This window comes from Ursus maritimus, unplaced genomic scaffold (assembly GCF_017311325.1).
Source record: "Ursus maritimus isolate PB19 unplaced genomic scaffold, ASM1731132v1 scaffold_25, whole genome shotgun sequence".
Taxonomy (NCBI): domain Eukaryota; kingdom Metazoa; phylum Chordata; class Mammalia; order Carnivora; family Ursidae; genus Ursus; species Ursus maritimus.
In genome coordinates, this window is record NW_024425008.1 from 36,902,074 (window position 1) to 36,927,631 (window position 25,558).

At 43.9% G+C, this 25,558-nt stretch overlaps 1 protein-coding gene and 1 non-coding gene across 3 annotated transcripts in view; both read right to left on the reverse strand.

Moving 5' to 3' along the window:
* PRKCH (protein kinase C eta) overlaps positions 1-25,558 on the reverse strand; it is a 220,806-nt gene that overhangs the window by 116,628 nt on the left and 78,620 nt on the right. The gene's annotated exons all lie outside the window — the stretch shown is intronic.
* Positions 20,950-21,056, reverse strand: LOC121105245. Its single transcript, XR_005837719.1, has one exon. It is a non-coding gene; the product is annotated as a U6 spliceosomal RNA (small nuclear RNA).

Sequence of the window (25,558 nt, forward strand, 5' to 3'; positions counted from 1 at the left end):
AAAAAAAAAAAAAAAAAATTCTTATACAAACAACCTGTCCATCCAAACTCTTTTCCAGATAAACATGTGTTTCCTGCTGAGAACTAAAAAGAACCCTGCCCCATTGCTTGGCTTATTCTATTTCCCTTTCCATTTTTTCCCCCTCTTTTCCATGAGTAGATTTCTGAAGTCTCTTCCAAGCTCTCAGCTTCTGATTTTATGATTTTAGAAAAACCTTACAGGATATTAGCCATGAAGAATATGATGCCTAATCATTTCCTTCTCCAACTACATGGCTGGAAAGAAAGCAATGCTGCTCCCTCATGCTGCTGACTCAACACGATTTTTAAAACCAGTACAGTATTGCTCATTATAAGCGGACTAACTCCAAACCCAGCACTGAAGGTAAAATACCTTTATCACACAGCCAAATTTCTTACAACACTAACACCAGGGCTTTGAACCTCAGCCAGCATTTTATGATAGTTTAAAAAAAAAAAAAGCAAGGAGGCAGCTGCTTTAATCAAATGTCACTTATATCATATGGTCACTTCCTGTCAGAAGCTGGCAATTTAGAAGTGTATATCTTGGCTACTAGGTTGGCTTTTCTGTTTGTTTGCTTTTTGACAACTGCATTATGCTTTAAATTGGACAGGAACAAAATAAAATTAAAAGGAGATGGAAGAAATTAAACTTGTTTTTTTTTTTTAAACAGTGTAAACAAAGACTTGGTATTGACAGGGATTGAAACATCTGATGAACGTACATTTTTGGATTAGCAGTGAATTCCATCCTTTATGATCCAGTGTTGTTATCCCTGTGCTACCAGAAAGAGAACATTCCACCAGTCAAGGACAAATGAATTCTCTTTTCTTAAAATCCATTCAAAGGGTTCTTTCTTGACTACCATGAATAACCCAGCCTAGACTGTGAGTAAGAGTTCATACTTTCCCAGGAAAGACAGAGATGTACGTAAGAGTTCTTCAAACGGCAGGCAAAGGTGTGACAAATGCCTCCAACTCCTGGAGTATTTAGTACCAGCTCAACATGCCACACCAACAAAAGCCTGCCTATTGTAGTTTGAATTCAGAGGCTTATCATAATCTAGTAAACATGCAGTTTCAACACACAACAGCTCAACAAACTGCTAGGGCCCCCACAAAAAACTGAAGGACAGGACTCTCAACCCTCAGTTGTCTGAATTCACAAATCATTTTGGGACAAGGAGGTATTCTGCTCCACTTTGGACACTGAATAGCAGGCCATCTTTTGCAATGACGTTAGTCCTCAGTCCCCACATAGGCTCCAAGGACACTCAAACTCTTTCTTCCTTCTCCAGCATATGCTTATCCAACCAACAGGTCTCGAACCTTTATCAAGTGCTGGACACTGCAATGGGAATTAGGGGTACAATGGTGAACAAAGTATGGTAACGTCTTCAACTGTAAGTCTATTGCTGGAGAAAGACTGTAAACGGCTGTTACTATGCATAGTACAACCCTCCATGGGAGTGTGGATGGGCAGGGGCCTTACCTAGATGTGGGGGAATCAGAGACGGCCTCTCTGAAGAAGTACAGTAAAGCTAAAACTTTCAGAACGAGTGAAGAAGAGGTGAATTAGGAAAAACGGGGAAGAATGTTGCAAGAAGAGGAAGCCATATGTACCCGTGTCCAGCGCTGAAAGAATACAAGGTTTAAGGAACTCCTAATGTTCACCTCCTGACCTGGTCATTCTAACACCTAGTAGCTGCCTCGACATCATCAAATACTTGCCAAATGTCTACTACTTACCAGAGCCAAGAACACCACAGGGTAGGGGTAAGAGTACTCTAAGAAGGTTCTTGAATCACTATGCTGGGGTCCAGGAAGAAACTACTGGGACTCCCATTTGTTTCTCATACTCTTCAGTTCAATTCTGTGATACTTTCTAGTGTTTATAATATACACAGTACTACATATATATAACATTTACAAGAAAACATTCATATATTTGGAGTACATGCTCAACTATTGTTCACTGACCTCTGCAGGATCAAAACCAGTTTGGAGCCCAGGGCTCTAGATGGATTTACATACTAGTCGGAGAAACAAGCTACACAGAGATGAAAGGCACCAAGCCTAAGTGCTCTCTTCAAGTGTTTGAGGAGCAATGGGCGGGAAAAGTTACCTGAGGGCCGTAGTGGTCGGGGAACGTTCCATGACAGAGATGGCATTTAATTTAGGCCTTGACAGAGGAGTAGATCTCAGACCAAGTTAAGTAGAGAGGTTAGGAGAGGACATTCCGTCTGAAAAGAGTGACATAAGCCCAGGTATGTGGGCGCTGGGAAGCAATGAGAAAACCACCTCCTCTAACACAAATGGTTCCTACTGAGTAGCAGGACAGATGACGGGACCGGAGTGGACACAAACATAGGTAGGATGGCGGGCATCTCCAGTATCAGGCTAAGAAATTGCACTTTATCTTGCCAGAAGTAAGGACAGTTACGCTTTCCTTTCTGTGCCCAGGGGCAAGCCTTCTGTGGAAATGGAAACACCTGAGCTAAATGCACAGTGAAGGTGTTCTAATTCTTAAAGAGTCTACGTTACCACAGAAAATAGCTTTCAAGGATGAGGACTAAAGAAAGATGTTTCAGAAAACTGAGATAGCTCACCACCAAATACCTTCACTAAATAACTTTCAAAGCATTTTTTTTTTAAGATCTTATTTATTTGAAAGACAGAGCATGAGCAGCAGACAGAGGCAGAGGGAGAAGCAGGCTCCCTGCTGAGCAGTGAGCCCCATGTGGGGCTCGATCCCAGGACCCTGAGATCAGGGCCTGAGCCGAAGGCAGACGCTTAACCGACTGAGCCACCCAGGCGCCTCTTAAAGCATTTACTTTGAGGAAGAGGAAAATGATCCTCTAAGGAAGGTCTGAGCAACAGAAGAAAATGGTGAGTAAAAAAACCTTATAAACATTTAGGTAAATATAAACAAACAGCTGTGGAATAAGTAATAACATCTTGTTAATGGAGCTTCCAAAGAAAAATAAAGAGACATCTAAAATATCAACCAATCGTACATAAGCCAGGAGAAAGGGAGAGAAAGCAGTCTAAGATCCTTATTTGCTCATTAGGATCTTAGGCCATTTTTCAAAGTGGTTGTGCCATTTTGCATTCCCCCCAATAATATGAAAAGTTCTAGTGTTCCATAGTCTCATGAACATATAGTGTGGTGAGTCTTTTCAATTTTAGCCATTCTAGCGGTATCTTATTGTGGTTTAAATTTGCATTTTTCTACTGCCTAAAAATGCAGAGCCTATTTTCATATGCTTATTGGCCATTAATAGTTCTTCTTTTGAAAAAAATATCTGTTCAAATCCTTTGCCTATTTTTTAAAAGTTGTCTTCCATTTGTACTATAACTTTCTGATAATAGCTGTTCATTTTTGGAAAGATGTTAGCAACTGTTTTTTCCTATTAAGAAAAGAAACATACTCCTCTACTATTAATTCCATGGGAGTCACCGGAGAACTTTCACCAAGATTGTGTCCAAACTGAAGAAGACAAGGAAGGTTTCAGAAAGGTTATGGTTCATTTTTACCTTTTATACATATGTATTGGTGGGGAATGGGAGGGGGCAGGTGTCAAGAAATACCCAGGCTTACGATTTAAAATTCCATGCATATAGTATTAATCTGACTAACAAGCACAGAAAATCATCTTTTTGCCAAGTTTTTTTATACCATCTCTAGCTGAGTAAGATAATCCAGTTAAATTTCAATATTTTAAAGTTTTAATAAAATAATCCAAATTACAATGATTCTACTTCATCTCCATTTATAAGTCCTAGCACATACCACAGAGATATTTTTTTTTCTGGCCTCTCTAGAATGGGTCTGGTTAACATCACTGTCAAGTTCTTTATTAACTGAAATACATTTGGTTTTAGCAACTGCCACTGTGATCAGTCGACTATGGCAAAGTCCTCGGGACACATATTCTAGGATTCCCCGAGGCTCTGAGAGTATCCACAATGGGCATGACTGCTCACCTTCTTCATCTGGTAGTAGCATCCTTAGCTGTTGTATGGACTCATTAAAAAAAAAAAATCCTGAAACCCACCTTTGATCGCAAGATTAAAAACAATGGATGAGAGTGTGCCCTCTACCTGTAAAGCATTTATCAACCTTCAGCATTTGCCCTTGAGAAACATAGTATGGACTCAGTTCTACAGGTTTCTATTTGAGCTGTTGCCCAAAGCTTACCACTTAGTTCCTTAATGTGACATAGTGACTGATGAAAGAGACCTGAAGATCCTCTATGCTCTTTCTGGCCTCCAAGTTTACTTTTTCTCAGTTTCCTATTTGTATCGGATGAGAAGGTAAGAGCCGGTTTCTCTTGATCTGTAAGGAATGAAGCTTTTCATGTTTCCCTCTCTTCTCCACATCGACTGGAAACTCAGTGTAAAACTGTAGGACTTCTCCATAACAAGAGACAATTCCCTCTTGCTTTAATTTTGCTTCCTTTAAGAACTATTTTTAACCTTTCACCATGAACATGCAACATGAGATGGGGGGGGGGGGATTAAACAATGGCACTCAGAATTCTTTAAACCATCTGTGCAAAAAAGAGAAAACTGCCGTTATTGAAATTTTCATCCGCCTCCTCTCTGAAAAGGGGGGATTTTAAAGAGATATTTGGGGAATAGGTTAGCTAGAAAAACAATTTTTTAAAACTTTTTAGGCAATGATTGAATCTCAGATTCAATGAAACCAGTGGAGAACGTTTTCTGTAACCAATAGACACAGAAATTTTCACTTTCCCAAAGTAAGGGCTCCCGCTAACCCAAGTGAAGCATTGTGGGTGTTGACGAGCCGGGTTAATGCGCGATTCATAGAAATAAAGTGGATCAATTCTCAAACGACCTATTTTGGTAAGGGCCTACAACAAATAGTTGTGGCCTCAAATCAGAGACTTAACAGGCTCAGTAACTCTCCGCATCTGGTGTAGACTGTAACAAGGTGGAGATTTGGAGAGGAGAGCTTTGTCTCTGCTGCTGTGAGTGCCCACACTTCCGCATTACAAACTGTCCCTAATCCACTTTGGTAAACTGCATTCCTAAAGCAGTAACTCATAAGAGATGAAAGAGTCGAATTTCCTCAAACAAAACTGTCCACATTTTCTGGTAGTCTTACGAGAAAATTCCTCCGTGAACACAAGAACGGGTAGTTTAGCTTACACTTACACTGTAAGCGTAGGTAAAAGACTGAACAGAAAAACCATTTTTATAAGCTCCAGCTTTCTACTTAAAACTGTATAAATAATAATAATAGGAGACTTTCTTCTTCCTAGTTGTGGCAAACTCTAAACAAAAACAAGTCCTTACGGGAGGAGGCCTCTTGGACTTCCTTGGGGCAAAATTACCATCTAAGACGATAAAGGAATTACCCTGGATCAAAGGGTTATTAAGAAGAGACACCTTTGATGAAAACATTCTTAGCAAGGCTGTTTGCCCAGGCTTGTGAAAGAGCTGTGAACCTGGCTTCAGTGATGACAGGGTCAGTACGAACTGAACCCTTTATTCTAGATCGTGTGTCTGGGGGCTCGAGCCCTGTGTTTTTTATTAATAAACAAGGAAATCACAGTTCTGATTTTTTTTCATGTTTTCACTGAAGGCACTGGCAAACGCGTTGCACAACAGGGAATGTGACAGCTTGGCGGTATGTGTGGGGCACGCGCACTTGGAACAGGCAGAGACATGAAAACATTCTTCCCTGTGAAAATGCCAAACGAAACCGTCCCAGGATGCATCTTGGTCTGCTCCCCACTGCCCTGCAACTCAGGTGTGTGATCAGCGCTCTCCACAAAGAGGACAGCGTGCTCATGACCGTCATTACCCTAGATTCAGAAATCCATGACTTCGGTGAAGAAGGTAGATGGAGTTGGGGATAAGGACAACAGACTCTTCAAGAGCTGAAGCTACCTGAGACCGAGAAGGGCTGCATAGCTGCATATTCCAACCTTATAATAATAACCCCAGCCTTCAGCTGAAGGCCCTCTCGAGCCCGGACCAACATCCCCTTCCATGTTTACCACCATCGCCCCCGTGACACATTCCTACCCACTCAGGGCCCTTCCTCCTGCCAGACTCTGCCCAGGTCACTCCCCTCACCAGGGATGGCTTCTCACCTTCCTCACCCGAAGCTGCCTGCAGAATCCTCCTGCCCACAGCTCTCTCTCTCTCTCTCTCTCTCTTCTCCTTCTCCATTACCACTGTGCGGTTCTAAGGCTCCTCCGTATGCAGCACTCCACGGAGCCTTCGCAAGCTTGCATAGTTATTCCACTCCCTGGGTATTTTTGCCCTCTATCTCAAGTAGAATAAATTTCTTAGAGCAAGATTTTATAGTTTTATATCCTCCCAGGATCTGTCATAATGAGCATCTAACACCCATTAGTGATATCCTTGCAGATTATACTGATATGTCATGGAAAGTTATAAAATACAAGTTAAAGATCCCTTGTTTCCATTTCTGGGTGTCTAGAATGCTGTGGTTCAGTGGGACTGCCCGCTCCTCAAAGGCCGTCTCATCATGGCAACTGCGTTGAGTGATTTTTTTTTTTGGGGGGGGGTAGTGATCTTTAAAAGGGCTTGGCCATGGAATCATGTGTGAGCATTCATTTAGGCTCCAACACAATTTATATACCTACATTTGGGCAACTTCATTCACTTATTAAACATTTATAGCAGACTTTATCTCAAACTAAATCAGAATATCTGGGGTGGGGACCAAGAATCTGCACTTTCAACTCTAAGCACCAATGGCCCAGAAGGAAGGGCACAGCGATAAATAGTTAAAATGCAAAAGCAATAGTTGCCTTATCTCCAGCCTGCATATCTAGGGTGCCGTAAGACCAGAGGAGGGAGCCGGGGTGGTGCCGAGGAACCAGGAGCACACGCAGAGGAGGTGATGCCGGGACTGACTCTACAGCCTGAGCGGCAGTGTGCCAGGCACCCGAGAAGCAGAAGAAACACCCAAGGGAAGTCCTTTTGAGTCACTCACGCTCCGCCAGGCTCCCAGTTAAAAACCATTCAACGGCTGCCTTCAGGCTCCAGGGCACGCTAGTGCACCTGCAGCTGGCCCAGCCCCCACCAAAACCTCCCCACTCGTCTATCCCGGCCTGGCCCTGGGGTCCATGCCTGCCCTAATCTCTGCCTTCCCCTCCTCTCCTAACTCTCTCCGCCTACTCCCAACCAAAAGGACTTCAGGACTTGCTTTACTGACCGTTATTCAAGTCAGGGTTTGATGGTCCTCCTAATAGCATCCCCAGCACCAACACCGAGGGTCTTATCACAAAGACTCACATTTACCTGTTTAGACTGTGAACTGGGGTGTTTGCGGGGCGAGAGGTGTGGGGGGGGGAGGGGCATCCCCAGTGCCCAGTATATAAGAAGCAATAAATTAGTGAATGGATTAAATCATGCTTCTATGAAAAAGTTAACAGAAGTATAAAAGAGCTTGCCGGGTTCAGGTACCTACAAAGAGTTCACTACTGCTAAGCCACAGTGAGTATGAATGAGTAGTAGGAGATGAGATTTCAAAGGAAGGTTCATGCCAAACCTATTTGGGAAGAAGGATCATGACCTTCACAGATCATAGGAAAGCACTGAAAGGTTTCATACGGAGGAGCGGTGTTAGGAGATTCCCTAAGTTCTCTCAAGATAAGGCCAAGACAAACCTAGGTATGGGGCTGCTTTGTCATGATTAAATGGAGAATACACATAGGAATGATGTATACATTATAAAGTCATATGTAAAGGTGAGACTATCTTCTGCAAGTCCTGGCTATGAAACCTATCAATCTTAAAGTGTTTAGTTTTCGGGTCCCTAAAACTGGTTGCGTATTTTGATGATAAAAGGTGACAAAAGGGTAGAGATCAGGAAATGTAGCCACTTATTAGGGCACGGTGGGGGAACACAGCATCCTGGGAAGCCATGCCCTTTTCAGAACACACCAGTTATGTTCCTGGGTCACTCATAAAACCACCTATCAGATACTGTCTACTAGAAACTGGTCTATCAGTGCTAACCTTTGTTGTGCCTATTTGCAGCTCAATGCTTGTGTACTTATCTGATGGCAATAATCCACACCAGAGATGGAAGTCAATCAAATCGATTTAACACTTAATACAAAGAATAGAAATCTTTTTTCTAAATATTCTTACAGCAAGCTTCTCCATCACAGGCCAGAAGGTGTTGCAGGAGTCTCCGTTTGCTTACCCCAGCTCTAACCCAAGTTCAAACCCAAGCTGTCCCCCTGAGCTCCTGTCCTCCACAGCCCTTGGAGGCAGTGACAGGGAGAGGAGGGGGATGGAGGGGTGTTGCAACAGGCTCTTATCAGCGTCTTCCAGGAATTCTGAGCACACCTGCGGGACTCCTGAGGCATTTCTGGTATTGGGTTTCTCAGGAGGGTTGGAGAGCCGCAGATGGACATATAGATAAAATGAGTTCTGGACTCCTTTGTTCTCAAGCAATCATGTGATGTTTGAAGAAAATGAAACATTTTTCTAAGTGCCAAGAGACCACTGCAAGCAGCCGAACAGATAGTTAGGACAGGGGGTGGTTCCCCAAGTAAGGCACAAGCTCTCCACCAATTTAGCGCTGGACTCCAGCTCTGACATGGGGTTTGAGTGAGCTTGCTGGACAGACAGATGAAAGCTGAGCCCTCTAGGCACCCGTTCCCTCCTTCCCTCCCTCCCGGAGCCACGCATCTTCCCACAGATGAGAGTGACTCACTAAGCGGTATTGTTCTTTATACTAACTGACGCCCACATACCTGGGGTACAGAGTCTGCCTGTGGGACAGGCTTCATCAGCCCGGGTTCATGAGGAAAATGGGGGAGTGGCCCGTGCCAAGCTCCCAGAAACCCTCCCCTCCCAACCCCTCAACCGAAACTGAGAATGGCAGGGGAGAGGAGACCACATGCGGGCTTCCTGAAGGACAGACAAGGTCACTCACACACATGTATACAGAAGCACACATTACTCCCTAAGTATGAAGGGCAGACATGTAGAAATCCATCCAATGACCTTGAAACAACATGGTCCAAACTGGGATTCAGCTGGAGTTTGGCTGGAAGAGGCTGCAGGTGCTAGCCCACGTTTCCAGCCCTCCATGAGCAGAGCCAGTCATGGTGAGTCTCATGGAAACTAGGGTTCACACAGCAAAGATGAGCTCCATCACTGGGCCGAGGGCCGCAGGCCTTCTGCTCATGTCTGTGGCAAAACAGGACAAACTGCAGTAGCCAAATCCCAGGAGTTAGGTGGACAGCACCCAAACATCTCTCTTCCCTATTCTAATGTCCAAGTACACCAACCACGTACACCTACATACATGTACAAAACTCTTCAGTGTATATTTGGGTTCAAAACACCTGTGGATTTGTCTGATTTTAGAGTTTTGGTTTTTGGTGGGTTTTTTTTTTTTTTTTTTTGCTTTATTTATAACTAGTTCCCTGTGTTCCCGGCTTTAAAAATGATGACCTACCCCTCTGGGATGGCACACCTGTGTAGGTCAGAACTCCACACCAGTTCCTCAAACAGTAGAGGCCAGGGACCCTACACAGGGTTCTTATGGAGGTTAATCTCACTTCCCAAACACCAGTTCCTTCTTTTTAAAAAAATCAGTTTTATATATTGTATTGCATTGGTCCTTAACCAGGTGTGATTTTGCCCCTAGGGTCATTTGGCAATGCCCAGAGACATTTTTGGTTGTCACAACTGCGGTGGGGTGGTTTGCCAGTGGCACCTAGAGCACAGAGACCAGGGATGCTGCTAGATCCTAGAATGCACACCACGGCCCCCATGACAAAAGCTACCCAAACCTAAAGGTCAATCCCGCTGGCGAAGAAACCCTGCAGTATTTGGATTCTGTAGATTTCGTTTGGGAAAAAAAGGTATTTTGTTGCTCAAAAACAAGTTTGAAAGCTTCTGCTCTAGGACACCTGCCTGGACCCAAAGTATTCAACAACACAGTAAAGACTCTTTTGTATTAAGCTTCAAAGTCCTAAGATAGTACAGATTTTCACATCAGATATTTGCTTTTAAATTCCAATAGGTCTAGCTCCTATAAAGAGCTAAGGCCCCATCTTTTTTTCTACTAAACCCCGGGTGGGAATCAAGGAGCTCTAGCCACTTAGTAGGACCTAACGCAAGCCTCCTACTGTGCCGGTGTAGAATCCAAATAACTTCAACCGGGGGGCGGAAGATCAGATGGAGACCGAGGGTTTGTCTTGCTGGGAAGCCACGGGTGCTGGCTCCATAGAGATCAGCTCTCCATCAGTCAGGCAGAGAGCCAGAAGTTAAATATATTGCTTCTTTTAGGAAGGAAAGTGAACAATGGCCTCTTCATTTGAAACCACAATGGGAATTTAGGAAGGGGCAGAGCATAATTCCCAGGATGGAAAATGGCTTGGGCTCCAGCGTTACAGTCACTGCTCCTGTGGGACGGACTTGAAGAGATGCTCAGCCGTTGCTGGTGAACTCCCTAATTACTAATTCCTATGTGAAACCCAGCGACTAAGTGCCACCTTTCAATGCCAAGCAAAGGAATAATCCCGATTCTTGGGTCAAGGGAATAAATACAGCTGTTTATCCTATCATGAAGCCTTCCTGATACTCGGATGGTCTCTGGGGCGTCTCTCAGCAAATGGAAGTGACAGTCCACGCTTACGCTAATCCTTCCAGATCTAACGACGTGTCACACATGGCTCTCTCTCTAAGCCTTGCTTTGTCTTCCATCCCACTCTCTCCCCTGAGGCCATTAGGAAGAGGCCTTCTTCTAGAAGGCCCCCCAGGTCCCTTGCACTCCTCACTACATGCCATGCTGAACTGTGTTTACGCGACCACCTTCCTCTCCAGGCTGTGTGCTTTTTCAAAGTAGCCTGTGTCTACTGCCTGGCACACCAGGGACTTCTTATTTAATGAACGCATGGATGAGCTTGACCTGTCAAACATGCAACAGGCTCCGAATTATGAGCTCCCCAAACTCTCCTGGGCAGGCCAGACCCTCCCGTACACCGTACGTGCAACTTGCAGTGTGTGAACAACGTCAGTGCCGAACTCGCTTCAGTAAACACAGCCGAGGAACAGGATAGACCTGTGCAGATGTTAGATCTTTCTCCAGGAACCATTCCATATGTAAAACAATTGGAGGGTGGAGAAATTCAATAAACAGCTGCCCTTTGAGGTGGCAAAAGACACACTCTCCCTTTTCAAGTGTAATCAGCGGGTCGGATGACCTTGCCTCAACCCTTTCAGCAGAGAAACAACCCTGGTGTGGCTTCCTCATCAGTCCTTAGAAGCATCCACAAAAAAAAAAAAAAAAAAAAAAAAAAAAAAAAGCCCTCACACACAATAAACTGCAAACACAAACACACTTTCAACCTAGATGCTTTTAGACTATCAAGTCTTAGAAAATAAAGATTCAGGGGCGCTTGGGTGGCTCAGTTGCTTGAGTATCTGACTCTTGATTTCAGCTCAGGTCATGATCTCAGGGTCCTGAGATCAAGCCCTGTGTTGGGCTCCACACTCAGTGGGGAGTCTGCTTGAGATGCTCTCTCCCTCTTCCACCCCCCCCCAACTCACACTCTCTCAAAAATAAATAAATCTTTAAAAAAATAATAATATGATTCAATCCACACTATAGGCTTCCCCTCCCCCTCTTCTTTTTAAGAAAACTGGCTACTGGGACCATTCCCAAGCTGTGGGTCCGGAAGTGCTGGGCCGAACACCTTATAAGGGAAGATGACTCCATGGGTACCATCTAAGAGTACAAAATATGCATTAAATTTTTTTAATCCAATTAAAGACTTCACTGAATTCATCAAATTTTGCCATTAGGTATATTAGTAGTCCCAAGAGACATGGTGTCAAAATGGCTACACTTACACAAGACTCTGAGAAATGTAGTAAAGGCCTTGATAATCAAACCAGGGTTAGAAATCACTAAGCCAGCCCATTTAAAGAATTTCCTCCAGGGGCACCTGGGTGGCTCAGATGGTTAAGCGTCTGCATTTGGTTCAGGTCATGATCCCAGGGGCCTGGATGGAGTCCTCCCTGCTCAGCAGGGAGTCTGCTTCTCTCCCTCTCCCACTGCCCCTCCCCCAGGTCGTGCTCTCTGGCTCTGTCAAATAAAGAAATAAAATCTTATTTAAAAAAAAAAGCATTTCCTCCACTGTGCTGTACTAACAACCCTAGAAATCGGGCTCTTTTGGTTCAACTGACAATGAGAGATCAGGAAAGATTGCCAAAAGGAGGGCACTAACGGGGATTCTATTGGGTAAAACTGGGGTGCAGACAACAGGGAGGAAGCTCTTCCAAAGAAGTCTACTCTGGGGACCAGTCTCGCCTTGAGAGACTGGAGTTGCAATCACTGATTAATGAAGGAGCTTGAATCCACATCCTATACTGGACCCCAACCCCTCCTTTTCAGGTATGAGGAATACTGAAAGGGGGAAGACAGGAGAAAAATAGAATTTCAGAGCCCCTATGTGCAGCCGTCATAAATGTCATATTAACTAGGTCCCTTTGATTTTCTAAGTGTAGCAGGATATGGGCTGGGAATTTTCCTCTCATCCCAGAACTGTAGCTGAGGACAAAAGACACTAAGGAGCCATACTCTAAGTTCTGAAAGCCCCCTCCCATCAGGGCTTCCTGGAGACCTCTACCCCCCAATGCACCGGTTCTGTACCACTCCCCCAAAGTCAGAACAAGTCTGAAAAGTCAGGGGTGTCAGCATTAGAGGGGGGTGCAAGACTATTTCCTCCCCAACCTGAAGCTAAGGAGAGAGACTCCAAGAAAATCACTCTTGGGGGACAGGCTGGGAGGAGGAAAGGAGAGGAAGGGGAGATGGGAAGGAGAAAAGGGGATGTTAGATCTCAGGACAAGACTTCACCCTCCTGGAAGGGGGTCAAAAGGTACAAACTTCCAGTTATAAAATAAGCTATGGGATGTAATATACAGCATAGTGACTATAATTAATACTGTTTTGCATATTTGGAAGTGGCTGAGAGAGTAGTTCTTAAAAGCTTTCATCACAAGAAAAAAGAATTTTTTTGTAACTATGGTGAGAGATGTTAGCTAGACTTACTGTGATTATTTCACAATATCATATTACGTTGCACATCTGAAACTAATATCATGTTAACATGTCAATTATTCCTTAAAAAAAGAAAAGACCTCACCCCCTTCTTCACTCCAAGCGTCTGGGCCACAGCTGGGGGAGGTGAGCCAAGGAGGTCTCAACTGAGCATGACTAAAGTTTTCAAAATGATCAGGATTCAGTCTAAAACACTAATATGAGATTGCCCATCAACTGGTGAATAGATACACAAAATGTGCTATTTACATACGGTGGAATATTCTTCCGCCTTAAAAAGGAAGGAAGTTTTGACACATGCTACACCACGGATGAACCCTGAGGCCATCATGCTGAATGAAACAAGACAGTCATAAAAGGGCAATACTGTATGAGTCCACCCGTAAAAGATACCCAGAGTAATCAGATTTGCAGACAGAAAGAATGGTGGCTGCCAGGAGCTGTGGGAGAGAGGATGAGAATTTATTATTCAATGCATAGAGTTTCTGTTTTATAAGAGTTCTGTTCAGTTTCAAAAAGAGATGGTTGGAGGTGGTGGTCACACAACAACGCAAATATAATAAATACCACTGAACTGTACACTTAAAATGGTTAAGGTGGAAATTTTTATGTTATGTGTATTTTATCACAGTTAAAGAGAACTTAAAAGTACTGAAGGTAGTGATGGACGTGCTAATTAACTAGGTGGTGGGAATCCTTCCACGATGTATATGTGCACCAAATCACTGTGATGCACACTTTATTATTTTTTTTAAAGATTTTATTTATTTATTTGACAGAGAGAGACAGCCAGCGAGAGAGGGAACACAAGCAGGGGGAGTGGGAGAGGAAGAAGCAGGCTCATAGCAGAGGAGCCTGATGTGGGGCTCGATCCCAGGACTCTGGGATCACGCCCTGAGCTGAAGGCAGATGCTTAACCGCTGTGCCACCCAGGCGCCCCCAGTGTGATACACACTTTAAATATCTTACTCTTTGGTCAACTGTACCTCAATAGAGCTGGGGAAAAAAAACAAAAACAAAAACGGAAGGTAATAGGAAAGTTATAGAATTGGCCCAATATAGTGTAAAGGAATCCACTACCCAAAGGGAAAGAAGATTTCACATAGTATAACCCAAAGTAAGTGCTGTTAAAAGAATTCCTGTAAACATCCCCAGCAAGAATCCTCATTAAATGGATTCCATGTCCTCATCTTTTATTGGCTAATCCTGTCCCCTAGCTCTCCTTCTAGCTGGAAATAAAAGTCTGGATGAAACCTCTTCCAAAAATATCATTTCTGACATAATGTCAAAGTCAGAGGGGTGGAGGTTCTGCAGATGCTTGTTAAAGTGGGAAAGGGTTGGAACCATTTCTCCTTCTACCTTCTCTTGGCCTCACTTCATACCCTCACATACCAGCGTGTTGAGTAGGTGGGGTACAGGGCTACACAACAGAATGCTAACTTCAAATTCTCTTGCTTTGGTTGGAGAGACAAAACACACAGGCGGAGGAAGTATGTGGGGTTCAAGCATGGGTGTCCAGGAGAAGAGAGGTAGCAGTGAGAGAAATGGAGTAAGCAGAAGGGATTGACATGAGAGGAAAATGACGACTGGGATTGGAGCTGAAAGTGTTCAAAAGATACCACAGAACCAGGGTTCATGGGAAGAAATGAGGTCAAAGGTAATAACTGACAGTGTCTCTGAAGATGAAAGATCTTATGAGGATGGGTGCCCACTTTTAAGACCTAGAATGAGGGAAAGAGGCCCGTTAAGGACATAGGGGAAGGACAAAGAGATGGGAGCAGGATCAGAATAGTATAGCACCTCGCAGCGGGGGAATGCTTTTCTCCCTCATATTCAACAAAACATGGGAAGAGAAGATGCATGTGTTTGCTAATTCAAAGAATGGATGAACGCCACGGTGGGCGTGCCTAGCGTGTGACTGGATGCAGGAAGCTGACACTCATCAGAGAGATCGGGGCTGCAGACAGAGATGTAGGGATAGAGAGCCACAGGCAGAGTAAAATCTCCGGGTGAAAACCGAGCCTCAGGGATGTGAGTGAGAACATCAGTGGGCTGAACACTGACCCTGGAGAATAGAAACTGGAAGGGGAGGGAGAGAAGCCCAAAGATACAAAGAAGGAAGAGTCAGGGAGGTGCAAAGATGATCAGTAGACTTCAGAAGTCAAAAAGTATAGGGCCGTGAGGTGGAGGGAGTGATACGCATTATCATATGCACACGAGATGTCCAGTAAGATGAGGACTCAAAGCTGCTGACTGGACTTGGCACTACAGATGTCCTTGGTGACTTCATCAAGAGCTACTTGAGTAGAATGATGGTGAGGGAAGCCAGAGAGCTGCAGTAGGAGCTGGAGGAGAAAACAGAAGGCAAAGAAGGGGAGAGAGTGTACAGACTACGCTCTCAAGACATCTGGATGAAAAAGAGGAAATGAATTGGAATTACCCATGGAGGTGCTGGAGGTCTTTTCGGGTGAGGCGGCTTGGCATGTTTATAGGTTGGGAAAAGCAACTGAGAGTAAGGAAAACAGAGAAGTAAGAGGTAGGGAAGCAAAGTCCTTGAAGAAGCATAGGTCTTTGGCTAAAGGACAACTATCCTCTGGGACGGAGGCTAAGGAATGAGAATGGGTGGGAGTGTAGATAAGGTCAGGAGCAGGATGTTGTTCTCACTCACATCCCCAGGGATCTGTTTTCAGGGAGCCTAGCTGCTTTAGTTGGTAGAGCATGTGGCTCTTGATCTCAGGATCATGAGTTCAAGTCCCTCGTCAGACATAAAGCTTACTTAAAAAAAACTTTTTAAAATATGGGGATCTGTTTTCATCTGGGGATTTCACTATGCCTGTGGCTCTCTACCCTCCCATCTAGGTCTATAACCCGGATCTCTCTCTCTCTCTCTCTTTCTCTCCCACGTGTGCCAGGGAGGTCACACCTGATATGATTTTCTTGATTACACAGGAAGCAAGGCCACCTGGTTAGAATGAAGGCACAGGGTAAATGGGAGTCTTAAAAATAATGGTGAAGTTTAGTCATCATTGAAGGGAATGAGAGAAGGAGCTGTAGGTGTTGAGGACCACCACTCAGAATTCAGAGCGGTGATTTAGGGTCTCAGAAGGAGATTAAGCAGAACCAAACACAGCAGCAAGTTCACAGTGGAACACTGCTGAGAAAAGACTGGTACATTTTGAACTTCGGAGGCATCTGAACAAGACAGAATCAGAGACTGAAAAGAAAGGGATTGGTGAGGAGTAAATACAGAGTATTTGTTAAGATACTTGGATATAAAAGAAGAAATGGAATGGTAGCCAAGGATCAAGTGAAGAATTTTTTTCCATCAACATCACCAAAAGAGAAGTAACCGAGGGAGAGTAAGGGACTGCACAAGGTGTAGTCAGACAAGTGAGGACGCAAGAACATGCTAAGAGGGCGGAGAGAATGGATCTGCCCAGGAACAGGTTATAGCCTCTGTGAGAAGAGAGGTTTCCTTGGCAACCAGCAGAAAGGCAGACAGGAGATGGCCATACTGGGGAACAGTGGATACATACAGATGGGAGTCATTGCAGGATTTTTCTCAGCAGACTACAGAACCAGAATTTGGATGAGAAAAAAAAAAAGATGGGCTTAAAGGTATGAAGGTTTTGGAGTCCCTACAAACCCCACAAGAAGCAAAGTAGGATTTTTGTTGGGTACCTGGTTATACACAGAGAAGACCTACACCAATGGATCCAGCAGCATTCTTTGCCTAGGAGCAGCACTGCAGGATGACTGCTCAGGTCTGGCACGGGCATGGCAGGCATGAAGGAAGGTCAAAGGGTCAACTAACTCCTAGGCATCACTGACTTAGCACTGCAGTAATGGACTGGGAAGAGCTTAGGAATCAGATACATTAGTAGGGCCAGGTTTGGGTCAGGTGGATTTGGTGGGAGTAACATAAGGATTAGCAACATAAGGAAGTAACATAAGGATTGATTGAAAAACACACCATGTTTGAGATCCAACTGGCTTCTTTTTAATCTTTCATCTCTGTATTTAACTTTTGAACATATGGAATAGTTATCATAACTGTTTTAATGTCCTGTCTGCTAATTTTAAGATCTGTGTTAGTTCTGGATTGCTTATTGATTTATCTCCAATTACAAGTTGTATTTTCTTGCTTCTTCACATGCCTGATAATTTTTGACTGGATGCCAAACATTGCGGGTTCTACCTGTTGAGAGCTGGATAGTTTTGTATTCGTATAAATATTCTTGAGCTTTGTTTAGGGACACAGTTAAGTTACTTGGAAATAGTTTGATCCTATCAGATCTTGCTTTTTAGATTCGCTAGGTGGGCCAGAACAGTGCTAAGTCTAGGGCTGGTTACTCCCCACTAGGCAGCCAAGACCCTTCGGTGTACTCAACCCAATGCTCCATGAATCTTGAGGTTTTCCAGTCTGGTTAGTAGGAACAGGCATTATTCTTGGCCCTATGTGAGCACCAGAAACAGTTCTCTCTGACCCTTTTAGATGGGCTCTTTCTCTGGCCTCAGGCAGCTTCCTTATACTGGTCAGAACTCAGTTGAATACTCAAGGGGGACACATTGTCTATCTCTGGAGTTCTTTCTCTGGTCAACTGTCTCCTTCCTGGTATTCTATCCTTTGTCCTCCAGCTGCCTTACTCTTCCTGGACTCAGATCCATCTCCTCAACTCAGGAAGTCCACTGGGCTCCACCTGAGAGAGGGGAAGAGAGAGCATCCAAGAATATGAGGGAGCTGCGGAAGGAGCAACTTCACCACAACAGTCCCCGCCATTATACTCCATGGGCCGGAAATGGTGCTAGAAGCAGGAAGCAAGCACCCAGATCTTGACTCTGTTTGCCTTCACAGCAGCAACCCCTCCCAAAGACCCCTACAGGAAAAGAGCCTTTAAAATACCTTGGTGATACCTGTCGGTTTCCCAGAAACAGTTAAGCCTGTCTTTGGCCCTTCGGATTCATACTATTCTACCTGCCAGCACCGCGGAGCAAAGGAAAGAGGCTAACCCGAATCCACACAAATATTGTTTTTCAGTGCACGTTCTTTCTTCCCATGCAAAAAAAATTGCAATTTTGCCTCCAAAATATGCAGGAGGCATTTTAATTAATAATTAAGTAGTAGATTTAAAATGGATTTTCACTTGAACATAACCCCATCTTTAACTCAAGACGGAACTGGCTGGTGGTTAAGCCCTAAACAAAACAAGCCAGCAAGCAGACAAACCTTGCTTATGGACTGAAACAAGGGACACCATCTGGTAATACAAAGACAAGCAAGCCTGTAAGGTTAAAACCACAAAAGTCAACACACACTTGAACTTATAAATGAGAAAGTAATTTAATAAACTAAGGCAAATATTTGGGGAGAGACCGATGCTATAGAAATATCCACAGAGAGGGAACCAACTGCAATTTGTGAGTAAATAACAAAGTAAACAACCAGAGCTGCTCCAAGTAGACGGGCAGCACTTAGGTCAGGCTGGCGACCGCACGTAACAAAATCCTGATGCTGGGACAAAGGTGGGAGATAGGGGCCAACGCTGCCTGACAATTTACAATGTCTGCCCTGGCATTTAATATTCGATCCTCCAGGGATAAGAAATTAACAGTAAATAGTTCATACAACCTGCTCTTAAAACACACCTTCTTTCTGGGACCTAGAAATATCCTGTAAATATTAACCCATTCATCTTAACAGAGCTATTGGAAGAGCACACTTATTGCAATTGTGTATCTGTGCTAATAGAACTAGCTGACCATGGATGGGAGCTGGTTTTCAATATGATCCCAAAGAGTAAGTAAGTCATGCTAGACAGGGAAACAGACTGCTAGTCCCTATCTGTTGTCCTATCAACATTCCTATGAAGCACCCATGGCAGTGGAGCTGCCCATGAAGAGGGCTGGTCTACACACACACACACACACACACCAATCCATGATACAGTCAGTCCTCTCAAGGAGATGGCAGCAACATCAATCTAGGTTTTATCTAGAGCCTTGAGGACTTTCCCTTAGGGAAAAGTATAGCATTGGCTCTCATGGGCAGAGATAGGAATAGGGGCAACACATGTTTCCAAGGGCCCAGCATGCAGGAAACTGACAAAATAGTGCTCCCTTCACAGGGAGTGATCCTTCCACACATTCTCCCCACCCACAGCTTCACTGACGGTAATTCCTACCAAAGGCACTTCAACACACACGCCAGGATGTACTTTGCATCCTCCCAGAATATGACGTACATGTGAAGTTCAATTGCTGTCTAGGATTTGAAACAATGGCCGAGAAAAGGGGTTTATAGCATCATATTTTTCCCGATGCCTCTTAGATGATTCACCACAAAGTATGTGGGGTAAATTGGGTATGGATTTCCTTCTAAAATGGGCAGGCACATAATCTGCATCAGGTCCTAATACAGCCCTTTGTGGGTGTATGCATGTTTGTATGACCTCATGTAACCTTCACAATAATCCTGGGGATACATGCCACTAGCCCCATGTTTTACATATAAGGTAACCATTGCTCAAAGCCGCACGGCTAGGAAGTACAGGAAGCAGAGCCGGGTCCCTCTGAGCTAAAGCTGATGCCCTTCCACCAGGCACCACATCTCAAGCACAGTAAGAGATCCCCAAGGGCAATTTCCAGGGGATTCTGTCTGTAAGTCTCCGTTAAGACACGATTAACACTAACACCAGGAAATAAGCTTTGGGGCATTCAAGAAACTGGAGGCCTCACTAAAACTGACATATTATCTAAAAAGCTTGACTTATTTCCTGGATTAAAAAACAAAAACAAAACAAAGAGTGCTCTCCCTACTTCTCCAAATCTCCCCAGAATAGTAAGACAGCCTGACCCCAAACCGGAAGTGGAAGTGCCACCGGGGCAGGTTGGGATGCTGATGGTGCAAGAGAGGAACCTTTATGGTATTCAGTAAAGCACAAGAGTTTTTTTGGTTGACTCCAGCAAAGAAGTCACCCTTTCCCCTCAAAGACAATGAAAAGTGCCACCGTAGCTAGTGCACGGTGCTGACTACACACACTGAGAGAACACTCAGATCCCAACTGAGAGATGCAGACGTGGAGGTGAAGTCAGAGGGGATCCGGATGACAAGAGGTTCTGGGGAAGGTGGTGCCCTGGACAGCCCTGCCCTGTCTGAAGAGGTCACAGTGGGAAACTCCAAAAACGTTGTACAATGCCATGTACAAAACAAAACTGGTCTCTGGTTCATGATCCCTGGTCAGAGAAAAAGGGCCAGACAGACACAGCCAGCAAATAGTCAGTACTCTGCATATCAGAGAGAAGGCCCATAAAGACTGGATTTAGGGTGGCCTTCGAGCATTCACAGAGGCAAGGACCAAGAACGGAGGCACGTGGGGGCCTCCAGTGGGGACACGGAACACCTGAAGCAGAAGCATGAGGCAGGACACGACCTGTCACAGGTCCACTTGAGCAGGGCTGTGAGACTTGTCGCTGCACCCCGGCCAACTGCTCCCACAGAGTCCTCCCTGAGGGGCTAGCGGGAAATACCAGAGTCCTATGGAATCATCACGTATTAACGTAGTTAACGAAATCGATGAGGGTTCTCTCCCAGAGTTAAGCGTCAGTCTTTGTCAGTGAATCCTTCCTAAAGTCCTCTGTTAGAAACAACCCCTCCAGGTATGGTGACCTGGGCAGATGTTTTTTTCATTTTTTTAGTTATGAAAACATCACCACAAGTTTGAGAACAGTTCCATCACCTGTAAAAGCAATCACTTCCAGAAGCTCTAGACAACCACTAATCTTTCTGCCTCCATTCCTTTGCCTATTATGGACAGTTCATATTAATGGAATCATACAAAAAATATGGAAGGCTTCATGAATTTGTGTGTCATCCTTGCGCAAGGGGCCATGCTAAACTTCTCTGTGTCATTCCAATTTTAGTATATATCCTGCCGAGGCAAGATATACACCTGGGTGGATTTTAAGTAAGCATTAAATAAGATGGTGGTACCCAGATATGGAGTCCCTTCTACAGAATGGCATCTAAACAACTTGTGTAAGAGTTACGATACCCAAACTCACCATCTGAGCTTTCATTACCAAAATCGCAATAGTGATGTTGATATAGGTAACCTTAATGCCAAAGCATAAAAACAATCACCAAGGAACAGACTGAGCACTTTTAAATTTGTCCCTTCTCTGCTTAAAACTACTCTATTCCAGCCCTCCATGTGAACGGTTGCTGTTCTCACTTTCTGAGAATTAGAGACTTCCCATGCAACAACTTATGCAATAAACACAGGTGCCAGATAAAAGTGAGATCTTGCAGCTGATGCAGATCATGAAATTGACTGACAAGCTACTTCAATCACAGCAAACCCCTGACACAGTAAATCCAGGTGTAGGTCCATCACCAATGAAGAAAAGATCAACACTAATGGAGCCATGCCCAGCCTTTGGGAAAACTGAGGACACCTTCAAATATTTCTGTAAATAACCCTCTTCATGACAGTGTTGAGAAAGTCATCATGAAGTGGAAAATGTTATCATGCCTTCAAATAAGTCAGGAAAGTACACAACTGAGTTATTTGATCTGTTTTTGGTTCTAAGAATTAGTATAAAGGTGTCAGCATTTAGGTTACAATGACAGAAAGGAACGGACTTTCAGAATTTCTGTCATAATTTTTAAAGGCAAAGTACCAATCAAATCTTTTAAAACATATATTTTTTAAATGTTGGCTTCCATTGTAGCTGGAATCACTCTAAATTGCCTTTCCCTGATCCCGGTTACTCTAAGAGCGGGAAATGCCTATAACTTGTCTTCAGTCCAAGGGCTGATAGGTAGCACAGCCAACATTCCCAGCCTGCTTTTACCACTTTCAAACCCGGCTTGAGTCTCAGCATTAGCACTGAGTGTTTGCAGACATTAGCAAGGCCCTTAGCCTCTGAGTCTCATTTTCTCCTCCTAAAAGCACAGGAACTGTAACCTGACCTAGCTATGTCACGGTATTTTTAAAGCTCTTAAAAAAAAAAAATTTGGTGTTTTGTCAGCTCTTAAAAGACTACACCAAAGTAATATACTCCCCTCTGTGGTTTTTTTCTACATTTTTTTTTTCAACTAGCAAACCTTCCAATCACCAAAACTCCGTTAATCACATTAGATATGATTTGGGATACAACAGGGGTGCCGGAACTTGGTCAACCTTTAGAACCAACCAAGGTGTTATTAAGAATCTCTTTCTCTGGTCTCTTCCCCGGAGATTCTAATTCAGTCTGGGGCCTGAGAATCCTTATTTTTCGAAATTCTCAAGTGATTTCATTGCTCTAGAATAGATCCTCTCTTGTCATCTCATAGTTTTAAAGGCCCTATTTTCAGTAATTGATAAATCCCAATCCAAGGACTCAGATATTGGAAGTACACTCATTTACAGAAAATGGGAAGTATCATCAAAATTCAATATGAACTAAGCTTCTGAAAGTTATATACTAAGTCCCTACAACGTGCCCAGACCAAGCTCCAATCTATTTACTTCCCCAGATTTTTATCAGATGTATCACTAACACTTATTAAAGCTTCACAACAAATGATAGTTCCCACCAAGTTCAAGAACAGAAGACTCCAGCTAAGCCTAAGTTTTCCATGTTTTAAGTGGGTGAGGTGCATAAGAGTAATTTCTTAACAACCCACAAACAGAATTAAATTATAGCTAATTATATTGAGAGGTGCATGAACTTGTTATATATCTCCAGTCGATTTGAACTTTTAATGCTTACTTAAGCTGTGTAATGGATCCTAATTTAGCTAGAACAATCACAATGGAGTTCACAGAACTTGGGAAAGTCTTCATGATGAACTTAAAAATAATTTAGGCTTTAGCAACTTATATCAAATCATTGTTGTGGGGTTTTTTTGTTTAAGATTTCATTTGAGAGCAAGCGAACAAGAACCGGGAGGGTGGGGGTGGTGTTTGGAAGGGGGCAGGCAGAGGGAGAAGCAGACTCCCAGCTGACCACGGAGCCTGATGTGGGGCTTGATCCCAAGACCCCAGGATCATGACCTGAGCCACCCAGGCGCCCCACATTAAATCACTGTAAATGGATGTAATATGGTGCTCTTGAAGACCCTAACCAAAGGGGAAAAGATTATGCTCAATCAGCCAGCATCAAATATAGGTGAACTTTACCAAAACAACAAGGCATGTTCCGGAATAGGGCAGTGACATTAACAGGGTGCTGACCTTGTGCCGGCGATGATGCAGGGCACCTCCCCAGGACCTCATAGCCCAGCCACAGTCCTAGAGGCAACTCTCACTCACCGACCATCCCCCCACCCCCCAACACACAGACTTAGGGTCTTTGTACTTCCTGTTCCCTCTTCTCCCAGACGGGCCCAGGGTCCACTCCCTCCCTCCCTTCAGATCTCTGGCTCAAAGGTCATCTGATATGAACAGAAAACACATACAGCCCTGCTCTGTGTCCTGACTCTGACTTATTTTTTCACTTACCACTTGGCATATTACATTAATTTATCTACTAGTTTGTTTCCTCCCACACAACAAAATTTGAATTCTGTGATAATAAACCAGTGTCATTAATAAGTCCATGTATACACACTTCACATGATGTCACACGTAAACACTCTCTGTGTGTATATATGGATAGTCCTTTTGATCCACTGGACTCAAGTGGTAATAATTTAGTAGTATTGCTCAACCGATACGTTTTGTAACCAAATGTAAATTCATAGAGGTAGAAACTGATTTTCTCCAAAATAATTTGAGAAATAAGTCGCTACTTAGAAAAATCCAAGGCAGCCTATGACATATGCAAAGAAGGTGCCTGCAAACCGAGGCCACTGAGCCCCCACCCACACACTCATACTCTCGACCTCCTGCAGGGAGTCTTTCAGCATGGACTTGAGACCGTAGAGAGAAATCTCAAAACACCAGAATGGAATCTTTTTTTTTTTTTTAATGATTTTTTATTATATTATGTTAGTCACCATACAGTACATCCCCGGTTTTCGATGTAAGGCTCGATGATTCATTAGTTGTGTATAACACCCAGTGCACCATGCAATACGTGCCCTCCTTACTACCCATCACCGGTCTATCCCATTCCCCCACCCTCCTCCCCTCTGAAGTCCTCAGTTTGTTTCTCATAGTCCATAGTCTCTCATGTTTCATTCCCCCTTCTGATTACCCCCCTTTCTTTATCCCTTTCTTCCCCTACTGATCATTCTAGTTCTTATGTTCCATAGATGAGAGAAATCATATGATAGTTGTCTTTCTCTGCTTGACTTATTTCACTTAGCATTATCTCCTCCAGTGCCGTCCATGTTGTAGCAAATGTTGAGAACTCGCTCTTTCTGATAGCTGAGTAATATTCCATTGTATATATGGACCACAACTTCTTAATCCGGTCATCTGTTGAAGGGCATCTTGGCTCCTTCCACGATTTAGCTATTGTGGACATTGCTGCTATGAACATTGGGGTGCATATGGCCCTTCTCTTCACTACGTCTGTATCTTTGGGGTAAACACCCAGTAGTGCAATGGCTGGATCATAGGGTAGCTCAATTTTTAACTTTTTAAGGGACCTCCACACTGTTTTCCAGAGTGGCTGTACCAACTTGCATTCCCACCAACAATGTAGGAGGGATCCCCTTTCTCCACATCCTCTCCAACAATTGTTGTCTCTTGCCTTGTCTATTTTTGCCATTCTAACTGGCGTAAGGTGGTATCTCAGTGTGGTTTTGATTTGAATTTCCTTGATGGCTAATGATTTTGAACATTTTTTCATGTGTCTGTTAGCCATTTGTATGTCTTCATTGGAAAAGTGTCTGTTCATATCTACCAGAATGGAATCTTGATGCACAAGACAAGTTTCAAGGGAGAAGGGAAGAAACAGATCTTCCTCCTCTCTACCTGCCCACTAACACAGGGCGATACTGGGGAAGACCTAAGAAAAGGGATTCCAGGGGCACCTGGGTGGCTCAGGCGTTAAGCATCGGCCTTCGGCTCAGGTCATGATGCCAGCGTTCTGGGATCCAGCCCCGCATGGGGCTCCTTGCTCAGCAGGAAGCCTGCTTCTCCTTCTCGCACTCCCCCTGCTTGTGTTCCCTCTCTCACTGCCTCTCTCTGTGTCAAATAAATGAATACAATTTTAAAAGAAACTAATAATAAAAATAAAAATAAAAATAAAGGAAGGAAGGAAGGAAGGAAGGAAGGAAGGAAGGAAGGAAGGAAGGAAGGGAGAAAGGAAGGGTGGGCGAGCTGGTGATGGGTAGTAAGGAGGGCACATATTGCATGGTGCACTGGGTATTATACGCAACTAATGAATCATCGAACTTTACATCAGAAACCAGGGATGTACTGTATGGTGACTAACATAATATAATAAAAAAAATTATAGAAAGAAAGAAAGAAAGAAAGAAAGAAAGAAAGAAAGAGAGAGAGAGAGAGAG